At 47.7% G+C, this 20,050-nt stretch overlaps 1 protein-coding gene across 2 annotated transcripts in view; it reads right to left on the bottom strand.

Moving 5' to 3' along the window:
- Nucleotides 1–20,050, bottom strand: part of Pknox2 (PBX/knotted 1 homeobox 2) — a 258,062-nt gene that overhangs the window by 75,803 nt on the left and 162,209 nt on the right. For both annotated transcript variants that reach the window (XM_055622368.1, XM_055622367.1), the window contains exon 3: nucleotides 16,473–16,575. The gene's annotated coding sequence lies outside the window, so the exon portion shown is untranslated. The remainder of the gene's footprint in view (nucleotides 1–16,472; nucleotides 16,576–20,050) is intronic.

Genomic DNA, 20,050 nt, shown 5'->3' on the forward strand with positions numbered 1-20,050 from the left:
AGTACCAAGTACAGGCAGCCCAGGGACTAACCAGCTCCAACTTTCTTTCCACTTGCAACACCTGGATTAAATGGGATACGCAGGGATCAGGGGTTCTTCAGGGGAACAAGTCAGAACTACGGGAAGAGGCCATGTGGAGAGGGGTTTGCTGCGCTATTTTGACTCAAAAGAAATAATATTCAAATGATATGTAAAACAATCTGTACCCCTGCGGTGATGCTTCGCACAGCATCAGCTCAGGCCTGGCTGGTAAGCGGGGAGACAGTGGGTAGCTTCGCTGGTGGCTGGCCTGCTTCATCCTCCCCACCCCTCTCAGACAAGGGCGCTCCTTGCTCAGCCCCTGGCAGGCATTCAGGGGAACCTTCAGCATTCCCCCTAGGCGGGAAGCTCATCCGCCTACAACTTGAAGACTCAGGGTCTCCGTCCCCAAGCACCAGGCTTACCCTCCCAAGTGTGCTCATTACACCCCCTAGTGGTAGCAAGGGGCATGGACCATCAGCCCTCTTCATGACTAGTCCAGGGTTGACCAGCATGAAGGTTTTTTTGGGAAGGGAAATAATAGAAGAGCATTAATCACTTCTTGGTATTCTTAGGTGCATACTATGACACTAGCACTTTCTCCAGTTTTGGTCCAATATAGAACCACCAGGATGTAGAGCCAGAATTGCCAAATGGATGGCCTGCCTCCTACATAGGAGAAGACAGGCCCTGAGGAAGTGTGTGTGTGTGTGTGTGTGTGTGTGTGTGTGTGTGTGTGTGTGTGTTTTACAGGTCCGCTCTAAGGCATCCCACACCACCCCGTCACCAGTAAACGAACTGCCTCTTGGGGCCGCCACATTTCCCCTTGAACTAGAGCATGGCTTGTAAGTGGAGACACCCTGGCAGTGCCACCCAGGGAAACGGAATGCCCAGAGAGATGCTGAGCTGCAGTGGATGCCCTGAAATATTTAAAGCCAGCCACTCACAGGCCGGTTGCTGATGTAGCACTGACCAGCACAGGGGTGGAGCGGGGGAGGGGAACCAGGAGAGCCCTAAGAACATGCAGGGGTGGAAACTGTCTCCTGGGCAGAGGGGCTAGTGAGCTAGAAGCTTTTGTGAGCCAGAGTTCAGGTCTCCATGCATGCCCGGGGGGGGGGGGGGGCTCCTCCAGTCTCCACTTCCCAGAGCCTTCCAAAATGTCCACATTTCTGAGTCTGTAAGAACTGAAAAGTATCTTAGAGGTGCCATTCAAAAGTGATGCGGGTCTCAGGAGTGTGTGTGTGTGTGTGGTGCGGTTGTGTGTGTGTTTTGTTATTGTTCTTTTCAGGAAGGAAAAGAAAGAACTACCCTGGCCTGACCTGGGTCTCCAAAGTACCAGGCATGCTTTGACCTCAAGTGCACAAGCAAAGCAGTGGGGTTCATGTTTCATTCAACAGATGCTTATCACATATCAGCTGTGCAGGGAACTGTGCTAAGGAGAGAGGCAGGATGGATGAAGGAGGCCAGGGCTCCTCTCCAGGGGGTCTGGTTGGTAGAGGGAGGTGATAATTTGGCAGAAAGAAAGAACATGGGGGTTGGGGATGACAGTGCCGGAGCAACAGCTTCGCCTGAGCTTAGAGATCACCTTGGCTTCAAGGTTTGCTCTTCTCTCTATCCTGATGTGCCCAGAAGGCAGACCACTGGGCTTGCCGTGTGTCCATCTCAACACACGATGAACATGGGAGACCCAGGCTACCCTTTGCACAGGAGCCTAGGAGAGAGCAGAGGAGGAAAGCCTGTCTCTTCTGTCAGGAAAATTATCAAGGTTTGTCTTCACGGCCAGGCTTTGCGTGGGTTGTTGCCAGTCATAGTAAGCATGGACAGACTAGAGAGAATCACGGAAGGAAAAAGATTATTTCCTCTTCCTCCTTCTCCCCCTCCTTTGCAGCGCTAGAGATGGACAGCAGGACCTGTGCTGTTCTAAGCATTTACCCCACCCCTAAATTAGGTCCCTTGCCCAGAGGCAAAATTCTTGAGACATTACAAAGATCTTCCAAATGAAGACTTTTGAAGAGAACCGGGTGTGGTGGCACACATCTATAATCCTAGCTCTTGGGAAGCAGAGGCAGGAAGGCACAGTAAGCCTTGATGGCAGCCTTGTCTGCATAGTGAGTTTCCAGGCCTCAAAGGCTACATACCCTGTTTCCCCACCCCTTCCATCCTTCCAAAGACTCGATGCTATAACGAGCATATGAGCTCTCTTTTGAAACCTGGGAGAATAAGAGAATGGGGATCTTAGGTGGATGTTACTAGCTCTGGAAGATAAAGCAACTTTGACTGGACCTAGGATTTAGGGCCTGGGGTGGGGGTGGGAGTGATTCAGGAGTCCCCCAAAGTACCAATCTTAAGAGTTCAGTGACGGAAAATGTTGCAATACCAGAAATCTCCAGAAGAGGGAGCACGGGGCAGAGACACTGCTGGAGCAATGGCCAGGAAGGTTTTTCTCAGCCTGTTGGGGCAACTGTTCCTTTTAAAATTGGGTTTGAGTCATTTGGTAACTTCATTCCGTAAGTGAGAAACTCATAGTGAAGGTAAGGCAAAGAAACCTCAAACAGGAGAAATTGTGGTTTAACGGAAAAGTCATAAATCCCTGCTCTTTTGTTCACACTCCCATAATGAAGGCAGCGGTCAGTTAAGAGATGGTATCCCTTGATAATGTCTGTTGCAGAGCAAAGAAGGGTAGTTAAGAGCGTTGTGATCCTAGAATCAACCGTCCAGAAGGCGGAGACATTTTTTTCAGCTCTGAGCCTACCAGGCTGTTCAGGAGGGAATCTAGGCGGCTCCGGCCCCTCCCCTTCTTTGGAGGTCACCGGAAGTCCCTAGGCCACTGCCCATTGCCCTCTAAGGAGTTCTCTTGCAAGCGAATTGGAGGCCAGTTCAAAAGAGGCTTAAGGTACCCTCTCAGCTCAGATAAGCACAGAAGCTTCTAGAAATTTGACCCACTGGAGCTCAGCTTCAAGAGACCCCCATGCTCGGCTTGCGGGTCTCGCGGTGTCTTTAATCCCCCCCCCCACATGCACCCTCATTCTGCTTGATTCCTCCTTGAAGGGACACAGACGCCATTCTGAAGGGGAATGTGGGGCTCCTATTCATCCCGTCAGGGCCTGGATGTGGGGGAGTCCTTTGACGATAGCTGGGGGGTCTTAAGACCTTGGGGGAAGCCTGCCCCATGACAGTTCCGGAGCTTTATTCAGCGGTTCTGTGGGGTTGCTGGCCCTGTCCGTTTCTGTCACCAGACACCACACCAGGGCATGGAAGGGACCACAGCCAAGGCAGTAATCAGAAGACTGTGAGGAATGTTTACCCCGGAGAATAGCAGCGCTCAACTCCACAAAATATCCAGGAGGAAGTAATTTGTATCACTGATACTGCCATCAAAGGGACTCAAAGTGCCATTTTGCAGGCACAAGAGCCAAGCAAGGTAACAGGGCATTGGGGCCACAAAGGTGGGTACAGGAAAATCTCCACTATGGGAAACAGGAATGTGCAGCGTAGGGTCTGGCTCTCTCCCTGCCTTCTTAGCTCTGGCTCCCCAGAGGCAGTGCTGTGATGCCCTTAGACTGAAGCGCAAACTCCAGTGTTGACAAACATAGGCTCAGGGAAAAAAAAAAATTGCCAAGCTCGTTAGAAGGAGCTCATTAGGACTTGTTGACATGAAACCCATTAGACCAATTAACATTCCATTAACGGCCTGGGGCACCAAAGGGGTTAATGCTGCTGGGCAGTAATTGGGCAGGGGTGTAGGGGTTGGGGGCTCAAGGTTTTTAAGGATGAGAAACAAAGTCTAATTGGGAACTATCTGGCCAGCTGGCCTGACAGCATTTGTTCCTGGCCCCTGACCCTAGCTGGGACTAAACTCTATCTTTGTATCCAGTGCTGAGGTAGGGGAAGGAAGGAAAGCCCAAATTTGCTCTGCTCCCTCCGTCATGCCCCTCCACTCCAGACTGGAGACGGGGCAGGTGGTTGGCATAAGAACAGGATGGGGGTCATTTCTACCCTCTTTGACTCTGATAGGTGGGTTTTCTTCATCTGTGATACCCTCTCCTTCACTCCCTCTGGTCTTGCTTTAGTCATTTTATTTCATATTTTATTTTTGAAACACAAATGTCCTTGGGTAGCCCAGGCTAGCCTTGGACGACTCACTGTCTTTCTGCCTCAGCCTCTGGGGTAAATTCTGGGATTACAGATGTGCATCGCTGCTACATCTGGTTGGTTCAGTATCTTTCAGCCCTGGGAAGTGAGTACCCTCTCTTCTGCAGAAGCTGGTTTTCGGTGGTGTTACCTGCTTTTTCTAAGTAGGAAAACATGGGAGGTTTCAAAGCCTAATGCATCCCAGGAGTGTTGGGGTGGTCCTGGGTATCTGCCCCCCAGAAGTAATTAAGAGAGCTCCCCCTTTCTCCCTCTCCCTTCTCTCTTTCTCTCTGTCCCTATCTTTTTCTGTCTCTCTGTGTGTCCCTGTCTCTCTGCTTTGGTATAAGTAGAGCCCATGGAGGTCTCACTCCGTGGGTGAGTCTCAGTTTCCCCATCTGCAAAATAAATCAGTTGCGTAAGATTTACAAAATCGCAGGATCTAGCCCGTGCCTAGGGTCCAAAAGTCCAAGTTCTACAACCTCTACAAGTCACATTCCCTTTTGGACTGCAAAATAAGAGACGCTTCCAACATCTGCAAAACCATTGCCCACAATGAGCCCTTCACATATGCTGAGTGAATTGAATGCCAATAGTTGGGTTGTAGCTTCATTCCAAGGGTTAGTCAGTTCCCAGTTTCTCTTCCTTCCCCAGTTCACTAGCAAGTGGGGGCTGGGGAACATCCTGAGGCCAGCAAGCCAGGAATCCTCTATCATCCTAGTCCCTAGTCCCCTAGATTATTCCTCCACCTGCATCCCGGAAGCCTTCCCCTCTCTGACCCAGGCCAGTGGTTCTGACGTCTAGACAGATTTGCAGGAGGCTGAAAAAACACTGTGAGCTCAGCAGGAGGGGCTGGCAGGCTGCATTAGTAACCTGGCTGTCTTTTGCTTCCCCCTCCGAGGAAGCTGCCTCAACCCTGGCACAGTCCCCCTTTCTTTCCTTCAGAAATTAGGCTTGTCCCCTGTGACAGATGACGCCAGCCGACTTCCCTTCCCAGAAGCCACCTGTAGGTGGCGTTGTAGGGACCCTCCTTAATTGCATTATATAATATAACCTGTTTACTAAATCAAGTAATCAGTTGCTTCAGGATTTACAGCTTCGGATGTGTATAGAGAATTGGACTTTGAGTCAAATTTAAAAACAAATAAAAATGAGAGGCAGCTGTTGCTGATAGTGTGATATTCATCTTTTGGAAACAAATTCACCCCAGTGCTATAAATTATGCCTGGAAAAAAAGTGTTGTTGGTGGGAAGGAATTGGCTAGGTCTCCTCTGCTGGCAACTCAGAGCAATGAATCTTGAAATAACGGTGTCAACCTGTCACTGATTTCATGTGACTCTGTGGATTTATCTAAAGAAAGGCAGGCGTGCGGATGCACCCCCCCCCACACACACACACACATTCCCTAGGCCTCTGTAAAACTCAGTAAAGGCCAGAAACCCAAACACTAGAGGCTGAGTTTCTACAGGAACTCTATGTTCCCTGGGATGGATGGACGGAGTCATCCCAGAGAACAGGACGGGGACAAGTCTTAGGCCAGTGGGGGATGGAGGAGGATGGAGTGGAGATGAGATGCATCATCGGTGAGCTACAAAGTCCTAAAACGTGGGCGGAGATTTTACATCCAAGTTAGTTTTTTTTTTTCTGATTGAAATGTTTTCAAAGGGGAGAGAGATGAAAAGTCTTTATGGTAGGAGCTGAAGAATCCTTGGAAAAGGCATGGGGTACCCCAGGACCCTGACCTAACACACAGATCATCAAACACTACAGAATCCACTGTACAGGATGACTCATGAGAGCACTCATGGCAGGAAGCCTCAGGACCTGAAGTCTGGTGACACAAAGGCCAGAGCCCAGCAGACGCCACTTCCTACTCCCTCTGATTTCAGGATATTGAAGGCAAATGACGGTCCTTCATTTGGTCAGATCAAACTCAGAGTGGGTCTTAGAAGCCAGGCACAGGACCTGTGGTCATATCACTAAAAGACAGATATGTGGCATGGGAACTGAGAAGTGCTGACTCCTTCATTTCGCTTTGTCCCGGGATGGCTAGCCCTACAGTTACTTGGGTCCCAGGACACACCCCACCTGGCCCAGAGCCTAGGTTCTTGCATCCAGAAGGCTCACTTCTCTAGTGCCCCTCTAGCTCCTGCCCAGGACACTCATTGAATGTCTACAGACCTGAGCAGGAAGCAGAGATATTAGCAAGGCCACCATGCCCTCTGGCCACCTATAACTCACTGTGATAACATTCTTTTGCTACCTTTCTAGGGTTTCCTACAGAGAAGGTGGTGCCAGGTCATGCCCTAGTATCCAGGGAACAGAGTGCGGATGCAACAGATTCCTTAAGAGATGTGAAAACCCAGTCCCCTCTCTCCTTCATCAGCCCTAAGTGCCTCATGGAGAAAACGAGTAACACAGACCTCCTTTTGGCTCTTCATCCCAAGGAGCAGTCCTATTCCCAAGCCTTCCACACACATACATCAGCTGTCTCCACCCCAAAGTCCACCTTGTTCTTTGCCCTTTATCTGGAATAATGATATGTCACCATGTAAATGAGCCAATGAGTCTTTTCCACACAGCCATTTGTGATCCAGCCTAGAGATGAGGACCAGTTCGCGCTAGAAACCGGCTCTGGGGTGTGTGGAGAGGTTATTTTCCACTCTGTGTCCCTTGGTGTCTATAGCATGTGGGAGGGAGTGCTTAGTGGTCCTATAAGGCAATGAATTTGGCAAACAGGGTCTTGGGTTGGCCCCCAGCCATTGCTGGGAGCACTGGGGAGTAATGAGAATCACTCACATCCTCAGTGCTGTCAGCCCCTCCTCACTCTTCAGTGGACAAAACTCGCTTTTCTTGGACTCCAGTCTGGCCAGGTTTTCCACAGAAGAGCCTACCATCTTGCTTTATCGCTAGGAAGCACACAGCTCTAACTTATAGAGGTCTTAGCTTATCAGGGCCCTTAGCTCACTGGCTATCCCTACTTTCCCTCTGGCTCCCATCCTCCAATCCCTGGACTCTTCCCCCAATTCAGCCATTCTCCAGTTTGGCATGAAAACACAGACCAGGTTCAGAGCCCTCTTCTTCAGCCATTTCTACTTGGTGCCAGCCCAGCAGAGCAGTGGAACCCCTGTCTCCTGCCTCCCTGCCTAGCTGTCACACCTTCGCTGGCTTCAAAAAGCCGCTGATATATTTTACAAACTGAAACAGCAATTTAATTCCCCCTGATAGCAGCAATTGTCCATTAGATCTTCCTACCGAGGAGCTTAACAATAATTCCTTTCATCCAACTGCTTGCCTCTCTTGATCTGAGAATCAATCCCATAAATAGCAGGCAAGAGTTTGCACATTACTCTCCCCCTCCAGCTTTTAGCATTTTGATGAAGATTCTCATCTCTTCTTTAAGCACTTTACAACTTGGCAATTTCTCTCCCTTTGGTTCCTTTAAACAAAATAAAACAACAACACAAAACCAGAGGGGTGTGTGTGTGTGTTGTGGGGGGGGGAATTGGCATGTTGGCTGTAAGGGGAAGCATGGTGCTCTCAGCGCTTTCCCAGGAGAAGGGTTTGCTCTTCCCCACGCTGGGAAGCAGAGGATGGCTTCAGTACCTCTGATGGGGCAGGCTGCTGAAAAGGAGGTACCACTCTGCCCCAGCGGGGTATAGTTAACCTCTTAAACTTCACTCTCACTGAAGTCTGGTCTCATTTTTTTTGTCAACAATGTTCAACTTAAAAATTTTTCCCCCTTCCACAACACTCTTCTCTTGTGCTCAGAAATGGAAGCCAGGGGAAGCCTGCCCATCCCTCAGGCAACCTTCTAACCTAAAGATAGAAGTCTGAACTCTTTCTTTCCCTTTTCTGTTTTGTTTTAAAACTGGCTCATGCTAAAGCCTCACTGGGGATTACTGAGACAATGCCTCTGCCTCCAGTGCCTCCTTGCTCTTCAGAAGGATGGCTGCTACTTGGGATCCTCCTGTCTCAGCTCTTCAGCCACTGGTATTGCAGTCATGCCCCACATCTAATTACTTTCCTCCCTTTCTCATCTCCAGCCTCCTTTGCATCTACCAAAACATCATGGGTGTGAGGAAGAGAGGAACAGGGAGAGGAGAGAGCTTAAGGTCTTTGGTTCAATCTTGTGTCTTTTCCTTGGCAGCTCCATCGACTAGCGACAGAGGAGAGTCCTCCAGACCCTCCACGGATGTTGGCGACAGTGGATTGCCAGGGCACCAGGGAGCTTCAGCTCGGCCTCCTGAGACACCACCACGTGCTCTCTCTTGTCTGCACACACAGAGAGAAACAAGTCTAAAGATGAACCCAGGGACGTAAGGTCCCCCTCGACAAACTTGATTCCCAGGTTTATTGTTATTTGTGGAGAGCTGACAGCAGCCTCGGGAACAGAGCTGAGAAAACAACACAGGCCCGGCCCCTGAGGCTCACAACTCAACAGAGACAAAACAGCTCAGACACTGGGGATCCAGGATGATAGAAGCCAGGCTACTAGTCTGAGGGCTGAGGGCAGTCCATGAGCTTGAGGAAAAGGGCAAATAGGGAAGGGCTGGAAACAGAGCAGGGGATTCTGAAGCCACTGGGGTCTGTTGACCATGACAGTCTCAGCTTTCCATGGAGCCAGGGCCTCTACAGAGGGCCTACCAGGCCTTTTCCTCTCTCAGAAGTAACAGTCTATGCTCTCTGACTGGATAGTACCTGGTCCCAAGTTTTAAAATTCACCTCCAGGAAAAACAAAACAAAATGACTGCACTTTGATTCTCATGTTGTCCAGACTTAAAGAAACCAAATCATTATGGATAATTCTGTGTCTTCTGTGTGTCTTCTGTGAGACAGCCAATGCACGTGCTTCCCATACCTTCCCACAGTGGGGTGCACGATCTCCGGTGGTGGGGCCGCTTCTTTCCTGCTGTTCCTTCCTGTGGGTGCTGTTATCCTGTTAGCAAGCAGTGCTGGCCCAAATGTATGCGAGTATTTGATTGCATTTTGCTCTTGTTATTTTATAGAAAAATGAATGAGTGAGAGATGAAAAAAGAAAGTGCTGATACCAGATATGAGAATGGGGTGGGTGTGTCTTGTAACATGATAAAACTGAGACAAAGATGGAAGACATTTAGCGCGCTGAAAACAGCAGATCTGGAGTCTCCTTCACAGATTCACTGGACTGTGTGCTCAATTAGGAAGGGGAAGAATAAAAATCAAAGAATGAACATGAGATAATGAGTGTCTGGTTGAGGACTGCATCTCTGCTGCTGTATTTTCCTGTCTGGGAGGAACTCTGAAGACACACTCTGCAGGCACAAGCCCCAGGCTGCATGTTCCTAGCTATACGTGCTACCGTAAGAGGCCAGAGTTCTAACTCACGTTGGCGCAGGTTCTATCAGAGCCTCCTGTCTGTACCCAAGTGCCCTGTTGGGGCTTAGGTGGAGTAGGGGGAGGGGAGTCCTGCTGTTAACCTGTTTTCTCTCTCCACATGGCCTTCTTGGCCATCCCAAGCATGGTTATCCAGGACCATCCACAGTTACTAAGAATATTATTCTAAAATGATCCAAAGGCAAAGAGACTCTTATCTCTCTCTCTCTCTTTTAAGTTCAGAAATATTATGTGTTTTAAGGCAGGGCATACCATCATTAGGAAGAGACCCTTTCTGCCCATATCTAAGTTCTAGGTTTTATGTGTGTGTGTGTGTTTTAAACAAAAGCCCCTTCTGGTGCACCTTTCTTCTTAGCCTTCTTATTCTGAGCCCAGAGAAACTCTAGTCAGGAAGCTGCATGGGCAGTCGATAGAGACACTGCCACAGGCCAGCAATAGGACATTACTCATAGCCTCCAAAGCAAGCAGCTGTTCAGCATAAAGACAGAGCACCAGGCCTATGTTTTACCTCCCACTGGCTCCTGGCTTCTTCCTGCCAGCCCCCTTCCCTTTTACCCCAGCCTTAGGAAGGGGTCTGCAGTCCTCTGGCTTCTTCCAGGGAAACCTTTAGTCATGCTTCAGCCCTTCCAGCTGCATTCAGACCCGGAGACGTGTTTCATATTGGCAGCAGACTCTTTGAACACTAGCAACTTGTCTGAGAAGTAGAACTCACATGGAACCTTTGCGATGACGTCTAATTTCCTATCATTATGCTGTTGATGGAAGAGAATGAGCCTTGCCTTCAGCAAGCTAAGAATTATGTCTCTCCTTCCCCTTCTTCCTCCTAGAAGATAAGCCTCCCTTGTTGTGCCAGGGCAAGGACCAGTGGGTGGAAGAAAGAGCGGAGAAGATAAATTTTATCCACTGGTCCTTGAGGACCAATTAGGAGGCTCTGACTTGCAACAGACACCAATCTCCTGGGATCTGAGCGTCTTCCATGGTCAGGCTGCCAAAGGTAAAGGAAGCAGGGTGACCTAGGAAGGCAGGGAACTGAGCTGTATGAGGGAGGTCATCAGAGTGGAAAAGACTGGTAAATGGGATTCTCATCCAAGATAACGTTCCTCAAAGGCACCAGCTTTCCAAAGCTGGGACGGATCTCTGCTGTCTCAGGCCTCTCTGTGCTTTCTTCTGAGTGGCCTGGCTGCAGGTGAGGTCAGAGTCTCTGCTCTGGGGCACCCAGAAGATCAACCTGCTAAGTCCCTGTCCTAGGACTTGTACAAGGGAGTCCAGGGGAGACTTTCACCACCAGTATTGTTTCTCTAAGAAGAAATGTGTACATTTGCACAGGCCCAAAATATGGGGGGATTAGGTAGAATGGGCAGAAAGAAATAGAGAAGTAAGAAAGCCCATTTCAGAGAGATTTGGAAGGTCAAAGACAGTGGGAACCTCATAACAATGATCCACAGCAGGGGGATGGCTGTCCTGATTTGTACTCAAGCTTTCCCTTCACAGACCAGATCCTCACTGCTTCTTCCCCAGTACAGGAACAGTGAGGATCCAAGGTTCTAAGATTAATTGTTAGAGGGTCACAAACAACCAGGAGCTCTGACTCCTCTGAACCAATACAGAAAATTTCTCAGGTCAAGCAGCAAGTTGGCTATAGGGTCCTCACTAAAACTTGGGTCCCAAATAGCAAACTCAGTAACTAACCACTAGGTGCTAGGCACTGTGTGAGAAATGGAGGTGCCCTTTGGAGAAGAGAGAGCCTGCTGAGGAGGGCGTGAAGAAGGAGTGACTTAAGAAATAACAAAATGAAAATTCTTCTGAGCTGAAGCCAAGCAGGTGACTTCAGAGTCAAGATGATCTCAAGGGCTGGGGTAAAGAAAGAAGGAAGCCAAAGCAAGCTTCAGGTCCCAAACTATAGCAGTTCTGAACCCCGAAGGGAAAATGAAAGGAATCTAAAGTTCCCAAGGAAATCCACAGTACAGAAATAAGGTGACGGAGCAGCATCGTCAAGATCCAAAGGCAGAACTGAGGGTGTTCCTGAGTATCAGGCTATCTGCCCAGTAGGAAAAGCCCTGTGTTTGATTCTCAGCATGGCAAAACAAAACCAAACAAAGGTCTAAGAGAGGAAGATTCTGAGCTCAGTCAAACTGTCAACCAAGGGTGTCATGAAGTCAGTGCTGCCTATGTGAGAACTCACCTTATCCCCCATTCTGCAATATAAAAAAACATATCTAGGGGTGATACTCCAGCAAAACTGACAGTTCTGAATATTGTTAACATGTAAGGAAACTCAGGGAAAAGGATGGTATTTGCACAAAAGGAGCAGCAACTCCCCATGACTCTGCTGAAGGGGGAAATCCAGAGGGACAGGGAAGGGGTCATTACACTCCTGTGTTCCTGACCCTGGGGAATCCGGCTCCTTCCTACAATCAAAACACACAGCCAGATTATGCGGCTGAGTGACATTTCCATGTCCACACTGGCTTCATGCCTTCCAATATAGTTCAGTCTTCTAATTGACCTCTAGTCAGAATCTAGAGGTAACTACACTTCTGCAACAGAATGCAAATCTTCTAAGTGTTAAGGTAAAGAAAGTAGGTAATAGAATATTGTTCCACTGTATGCACTCTGTATGAAATGGTACACAGCATGCCACATGCAGTGCTGTATATTATACTGTTAAATACAGTATTTACATTTTCATTTTTGAAACAGGGTCTCATTATGTAGCCCAGGCTGGCCTTGAACTCTTGACCTTTTTCTCAGCCCCCTAAGAACTGGGAATGTAAGCATGTGCTTCTATGCTTGGGTAAACTTTATTTGTAGATATATATATTATGTACATATCCTATAACAAAGTTATTTTGCATAGTGTTTAAAGCATTATATCTTGGTGCTAGAAAGATGTCTCGGTCAATGGTTAAGAGCATTTGCTGCTTTTGCAGAGGACATGGATTCAGTTCCCAGTATATATGTGGCAGTTCCCAACCATCCCAATTCCATTTCCAGGGGTTCTGGAGGCACCAGACATGCCTGTGGCACACATACATGCATGCAAGCCAAACAATCACACATACAAAATATAAAATAAAGTTTCCATGGCTATTCAGTGCTTTGCGTAGTATGTCAGCCTGGAATGTTAACACTCAGGAGGCAGAGGCAGGAGAATTGCTGTGAGTTCAAGACCAGTCTGATCCCCAAGAGTGAGTTCCAAGCCATCCAGGAGCTACAGTGAGAAAGTGCCCAAAAGGAAAAAAGAACAAAAAATGACAAGAGAAAAGAGGTTTGAACTTAGAATTTTAATATTTATACTAATCTAGAATAGTGTATATGATGGATATATGACATATTACATGGTATAATACATACAATATAGCAATATATTATATACTAAGTAGCACATAGAGTATCATATGGGATTATGTATAATTGAATTATATATGCTACTATATGTTATTTTGTAAGTGTTTTACACTGTCAAGATCTAAATTTAGATGCATACATAGTATATATTATATAACACCATATACTAAAAATAAATGCTATCAAATATAGGATTATCATTTTTGTTTTTGTTTTTGTTTTGAGACAGGGTCTCACTACGTATCCCTGACTGGTTTCAAATTGGCAATACCCCTGCCTTGGTCTCGCCAGTGCTGGGACTGCAGATGTGTGCTACCAAACTCACAGAAACTGTGAGCTCTTGACTGCACGTGTTAGTTCCGACTGGTTTAGGTGACGCTGCCTAAGGGATGAATAGCATCTACACAGAGATTTGGTAGAGGAGATCTGAGGAAAGGCTTGTGGGAGGGCATCTGGCTCACACCCTTCTTTCAGAGATAACAGACTTACCTGGGGCTCAGAGAGGGATGATGCCGAGCAAGAACTACCAGCTGAGAGGTGTCCCAGAAAGGTAACTGCCCACAAGGAGGCTGAACACCAATCAAAAAGAGGAAGCCTGGACCAGAAGCTTGACGCTGAGCTCTTAAAGAGCTTTCAGGAGAGGAAAAACATTTAGGACAGCCGGGTAGGCAGGTGGCTGGACTTTAAAGAAGCCTGGAGGAATGAGAACAGATTCTCCTTGCTTAGTATCCATGAGAGCTTAAGAGAGGCAGATTCAGTGTAGGCAGAAGGTACCTTAGAGATGCTAGAGAGGACACTGGACAAAAATGTTTTTTCTGAGCATTTCCCATGCATCCGAACAGTGTGAGGTCACTGCCATGAAAGCCCTATGAAGAACAGGTGTTCCAGTTGCAATGATGGGCTGGGTCTGTAGCTGTAGTCCCAGCATCTGGGAGAACAGGGAAGGAGATGGTAAGTTGGAGGCTAGCCTGGGCTCCACAACTAAAACAATCTTTTAAGAAAATAATAGAAAGAAAAAGAGGAAGGAAGGGAGGAAAGAAGAAACTGGGGAAGGAAGGGAGAGGGGAACAAAGGACAATGATAATAGAAGGCCCAAGACCTAGGACTTGCCCAAGCCCTGGAGCTAACAAATAGTCCAGCTAGGAACTGAGCCTTTCTTGGTCAGTTTAAAATGTGAGTTTATGCAGAATCCAAGGGCTCCAATCAACACATGCTGACATGCCTTTCCTTATTGAGGAAACAATGTATGCTGCTCCATTCTTGAGCCTGAGTAGGAAACCAGCTCCTCTGCACAGCGCAACACCATCTGGGTGCTTTGACTGCCCACAGAAATGAGCCAAAACCCATGTGTTTACCCAACAGGACTCAGAAGATCCCCACCTGGGAAAGCATCTGGAGTTTGGGGTCCCCTTTTCCCCAGCTCGGAGCATCGATGGTGCCTCCTAAGGACGTAGAGACTGACCTCCAGCCTCTGGATCTCAGAGACATGGGCCAACACCCAGCGTGAGTCCAAGGAGGAGGAGAGACGCTGGAGCCATCAGTCCGCACATCCTCAGCCCCGCCTTTGTCCTCTCACCAACCTCAGACACACATTAACCGCCCTAACTGTCCACTAGACCTCAGCTAGCCTCCACAGCCCTTTCTGTGTCTCCCTGGGAACTTCTGCCTGCACCGAGCTTGGGGGCCAGGGAGGCAGGCAGGCAGCCCCAGGAGAATATGTATGTCAGTTAAGGTTTGTCGTTTACACGTGGAGATCATTAACGAGACTTATTTTTAAATTGTAATTGCAAAATGTAAATGCTTCCCAAACTGATGTGTAATTGCTACCCCTCCACCCCAGCCCTTCCCCTCTGCTGCCAGCTTTGCAAGGAGAGAATTAGAAAATAAAAAGGGGGTGGATTATGTAAGCAAAACGATTTTAAAAAAAGAGAGCGAGAGCTAAGAATTTAAGTGAGACAGCTGGCGGCTTCTCTGATTGCCACACTTCCAGCATTAGCGACAAAAATTGTCCTTGCCAATCGCACCCATCCAAGCAGTAGTGTCAACTCTGCTTAGTCTTCAGGACACTCCATACTGCTGCTCACTTGGAAAGACAATTCAGGGGTGAGCTGGTGTTTCTGGGAATCCAGGGATAGAGGTCAGGTTCATATTTGAATTGGCTTCCATTTTCTTAGTGGAAGCCCCCAGAAAGACACAGCTATACAGGAATTATCAGTCAGGCAAACCATCTCCCGTATACTAGCAGCTATAAAATGGTACAGCACACAGGCTAGCCTGTATGGTCCCGGAAACAACCTTAGCCAGGAGAGAGTAGGGCTGTACCAGGCAGTCCATGGGGAGAGCCACAGTGCCTCCTCAGTCCCAGAGAAAGTTGCTGGACTTGGCTTCAGAAGGCAATACTCTCACACTAACTCATCACATCTGCAAGCCTGGTCCAGGCTTTCTCTCCATCTTTTATGTGCCTGCCATAGTTCTTGAGGTCTCCTCCTAGCCTCTATGAACACATACCATCACTGTGTGCTCAGGCTCCAAATGCCAAAAGGATTGTCAACCATGATTTCAGGGGAATTGCTCCCCAAAATGTAGTTCTGTTTTGACCCATGTGGATGTCCGCTCATGGTAGAGCAGGCTGGCTACCATTACTACACCAGCACCACAGTGCTTCTGGACAGGAAGTGGGACAGTCATGGCTGCCTGCTCTTCCCTTCTCAGATACAGCCACCTACGAGCACCTGCATGTACTAACTGCCTGCTTAGGAAACTAGGGCAGCCTCTTTCACTGCCTGTGTTGCCAACTTTCTCTTTCTTTACAAGAGAACAGGTTTTTCTGAGCAACTTGGCAATAATTACCAACCCCAGAAGGAAGGCTGATGGACATTGAGCTTTACAAGGGCTCTAAGACATCATGGAAAGATACCAATCCCAGACAAGGCCCTTGGATGTTGTGGCTGGATCTTACCATAACAAATCCAGCCCCAATCATGGCCTACAGGAAATAGAAAAGGGGATGTTTTGGATAACTGGGTGTCTAAATTGCCAACTAAAGTGCTATGTAAGTCTGTGGGGTCTGAAGGGAGTTAAAAGGCAAAAAGCTAAGCTACAACAAAACCTATACCTTCTGTGAAGCTTGAAGGAGAGTTTTCTTTTCAAAGTACTTAATACAGTCTAAAGAACTGTTTCTCCAAAACCATCAGAAATACCAGGGTGCAGTTTCCTCCATACTCATCAAGTCCTTTGGGGTGCATATGTATGGGTCCTCACCTACTTCACAAAATCCATCTCTGACTTCAACTGGCATCTGTCACCAACATCCCTGGGTGATTCTCAGGTAACACTTGCTCCAGCATTGTGCAAATGTGATCACCACCATGGCTATGGGCAATGGCCATCCACTTGTGCCTCACGGAACACGAAGTATACAGAGAGCACGTGACAGGCCTGGCTAGGGAGGCAGAAAGATGTGGAAGAGCCAACAGTGCTTGCTGTCTAAGTGTCTGCTCAGGTAACCAGTTGGTGCTAGAGGGGTTCTGAGGGAAAAACAATACATGTGTCAGAAGGGGCAGGGTTCAGCCTGTGTCAAAGGACAGAAAAGCAGTCCTTACTGTTGGGTGTTTCCACCGCTTCTGGGATGGTCTTCAGGGGGCTTGCCCCCTCTTCTCACTTCCAGCAGGGCCAGAGACTTCTAGTCAGCTCCAGAGAGAGTACCTGCAGAAGGAAGAAGACAGCAAGTCTCAGGAGGTGCTTCAGCACATGGAGGACTGTGCTCTCTCACCCGCATTCCTCACCCCTAGGACATGGCCTATTATAGAAACAATGATTCTACTTCCTCTGCACATGATCTCTGTAACTGCTGTTGAACCCTCTCTCCTTAGCATGGCTGCTGAGGCCTGCCCAGATCTCTGTAGACCCCACACTTTGACCCAGTTGGACTTGCCCTGTCGTTGCCCTGTTGGTTTCCTGACCTTCTGTCGACTGGTTTCCTGATCTCCTGTCCAGCAGTGGAAAGGTCTCCTCCAGGAGTGAATTTGGACACTGGGAAAGTTGGGCCAATTGTAAGATGGGAACTCAGAGGGAGAGGGAGCAGTGTCCAGGGGGTGATTGCAGGCTAGGCTTAAGCTAGGTGTTTGAAGGGACAATGGTTGGGTGAAGACAGGAGGGGCTTGAGGAAAATAGGGAAACAGGGAGGAAAAGTCAGTAGAGGGACAGACTAGAATAAATGAAAGGCAGCCTGAGGCTTAAAAGGAGCCTTGGATCCCTGCCTTTAAAAGTTATTTTTAGGTTCAAGTGAATTAATTCTGTGAATTAATTTTCACAATATTTGAAATGAACCACATCTGAGGCAGAGTCTGGGTGGTCAGCCTTGCTATTATGTCTTGACAGATATACCCCAACCATCTCCTGTAGAGGAGTTGCTAATTTGACTCCAGGGAGGCTCTGCTAGGAACCTCCTAGGATAGAGCGAGGGGAGGGGGCTACTCTCAGCTGCACTTCCAGGGCAGCTATGGGCAGTAACTCTAGCCAAGAGCCCTAGCCCTGTTCTTGAGGCACACACATCTGTATCATCATCAGCCCCTTCCTAGTTAACACCAACTTAGTAAAAACACATTTGCACCTCAGTAAAGAATGTAATTAACTAGTGGCATGACAACAGGGGCCTAGACAGGCAGCTCAGGCTGGGGCTGCAGCAGGGAAATAAGAAACTAGACATCTGCCTGAGCAACAGGGCTTTTCTCTGAGTGTGGAGGGATGTGGCTTTCTTTCCAGACTGGTGTGTGTGTGTGTGTGTGTGTACATTGCTGGGGAGGTGAAGGTGGCAGACAGACAGCATCCAGAACCCTAAGGGAGGTCTGAATTCCCAGTTGCAAAAGAGAACAAGGTAGGATGTGCTAGGATAGGCTCAGCTTGAGAAATGTAAACAGGTAGCCAGTGCATTTCCACTAACAAACGCCCTCTGGGTTAAAACAAGCTCCCTGCCTTCTTCATACCCAAGAAGAGATTTACTGAGACACATTTGCAGATTACTCTGGCAGCTAGGAGAGCCACTCAGACAAGCGAGAGAAGTCAGCACCAGCAGAGAATGGGGCACTGTTGGTACCAAATTACTCCTGTCTTACTCCTTTCACCCTGCTCCTCCTCTGTGTAACCTTGTTCATGAACTCTGTAATGAGTCCCAGGGCTCTGGACACAGAGGCTGCAAACCTGGGAGGCATGTCTGATTCTTCTTCTCCAAGATCCACCCGATTTTCACTTCCTGTCATTATTCTTTCTCATCTCTTCCTAACGAGAGACAACTTGGCAAGGAAGTTGTCTTTCCTCCTTTCCATTCCCAGTGGCACAGCCTAGGCAGCGCTATCCTCCCCGGCCACACTTGTCATAGTCCTTCCTGGTACAGACCATCAGCCCTCTGTGCACCCACAGCGGTGACTTATCTCTAAGCAGTGAGCATTCACAGCCTTTCGTGGGCTTACAGCTGGGCCCCCACTAGGCTGCCCAGTGGTAGCTTGCCATGGGAGTCACTCAGAAGAGGTCTAGTGACTACATGGGACCTTTCTCTCTAGATTCATCCTCCTCTACACCCAGAGTTCATTACTCTTCGCCCAATTGTAACCACTCTCCTGTGCCACACCTGGCCCACAGTTTCCTGGTTCAATACTCCCATTCTGTATTTCTACCCAAGACCCTCCCCATTCTCAATGTCCATCTACGTGCCATGCTGCTTGTCATTCTCTGGAAGCATTTGCCATACCCTGTCTCATGCTATGGCTATCTTACATCCTGTCATCTCTTTCCAAACTTGAACCTCTTATAGCCAGGAACCACATCTTACAAGTTTTCGGTCTCCAGAGTACCTTTACAGAAAATATTTAATTCTTAAAACTAATCTTAGAAGTAACATTTTATTATCTTTAACAAAGCACATACACTAACTATAGAAAATACATAAATAAGAAGAGTAAAGTCGTTAGTTGTAATGGTATAATATGATGGGCACATTTTATATTTGAAATAAAATATTGTTTCTTTAAATAGTACATATTATGCACACAAGTTAGTATTTGATAATATAGTGCAAATACTTTCATGTAAGGGGAATTTATTATTATTAGTAGTAGTATTTTTGTTGTTATTATTGTTGTTGTTTGAAACAAGGTGTATCTGTGTAGCCCTAGCTATCCTGGAACTCACTCTGTAGACCAGGCTGGCCTCGAACTCAAGAGATCCATGTACTTCTGCTTCCTGAGTGTTGGTATTAAGGCATGCCACCACTCCTGACTGGAATTCATTATTTTAATAGCTATATGACATTACATTTCATGAATGTGCTAGGATTATTCACATAAATTTTTATTTTGTTGTTTAGATTATTTCCAGTTTTGCTATCATCAACTAACACTGATCATTGTTGTTAGCTGCCTTTTACTCCAGGCCCGATCATTTTCCTGGGGTAAGCTTTACGTGGAATTGCCAGGTCCAAAAATGCATTCATTTTAAAGAACTTTCACAGCTTCCCCACAGGAGAGTCATACCTATTCATGTCCTACTGGCAGCATATGAGAAATGTCTTCTTCCTTGCCAAGTCATTCCCATTTTATAAACATGGATAAAGAGGCTTAGAAAAGTCAAACACAGGTATGTCTGTACCACATCTTCTGGCATTAGAGGGTTCATATATCTCATCTCCCCTTCCTGCTCTCCTTGTACTTAATGCAAAGAGGACACTTGCAGTTGGCAGTGCTGATTCAGTGTTCTGTTCCTCAGAGGGGAAGACAGAGGTAGACATGCAGAGAGAACCATTCCTAGAGCTCTGCCAAAGTCATCTTCCCCATCTAGTTCTCCATGTCTCTGAGGCTGATAGGGCAGATGGGAAAACTGCTGTGAGATGCTGTTTATGATACCCCCTCCCTTCTTCTGCAAAGGTGCAAATTGCTTCAATTTACCCTGTGTATTAAGAAGCTATCACGTGCCTGGGCCTGAGCCTAAAGATGGGTCGATCAACCTCCAGCCTCTCTTTCCTTCTTCCCCTTCTAACCTTCTTATTCTTCCCCCCAACCCCACCCCACCACCTTTCTTTTTCTCTTCCTGTCCTGAAGGCTTCATATTCCAGTGGGAAAGATTGGTGGATAGGAAGTACCGTGTACTGCCATGTGTATTTGATGATGTTTCTGGCTGCTGCTTCACC

Source organism: Psammomys obesus, unplaced genomic scaffold (assembly GCF_907164565.1).
Source record: "Psammomys obesus unplaced genomic scaffold, mPsaObe1.curated_primary_1811, whole genome shotgun sequence".
Taxonomy (NCBI): Eukaryota; Metazoa; Chordata; class Mammalia; order Rodentia; family Muridae; genus Psammomys; species Psammomys obesus.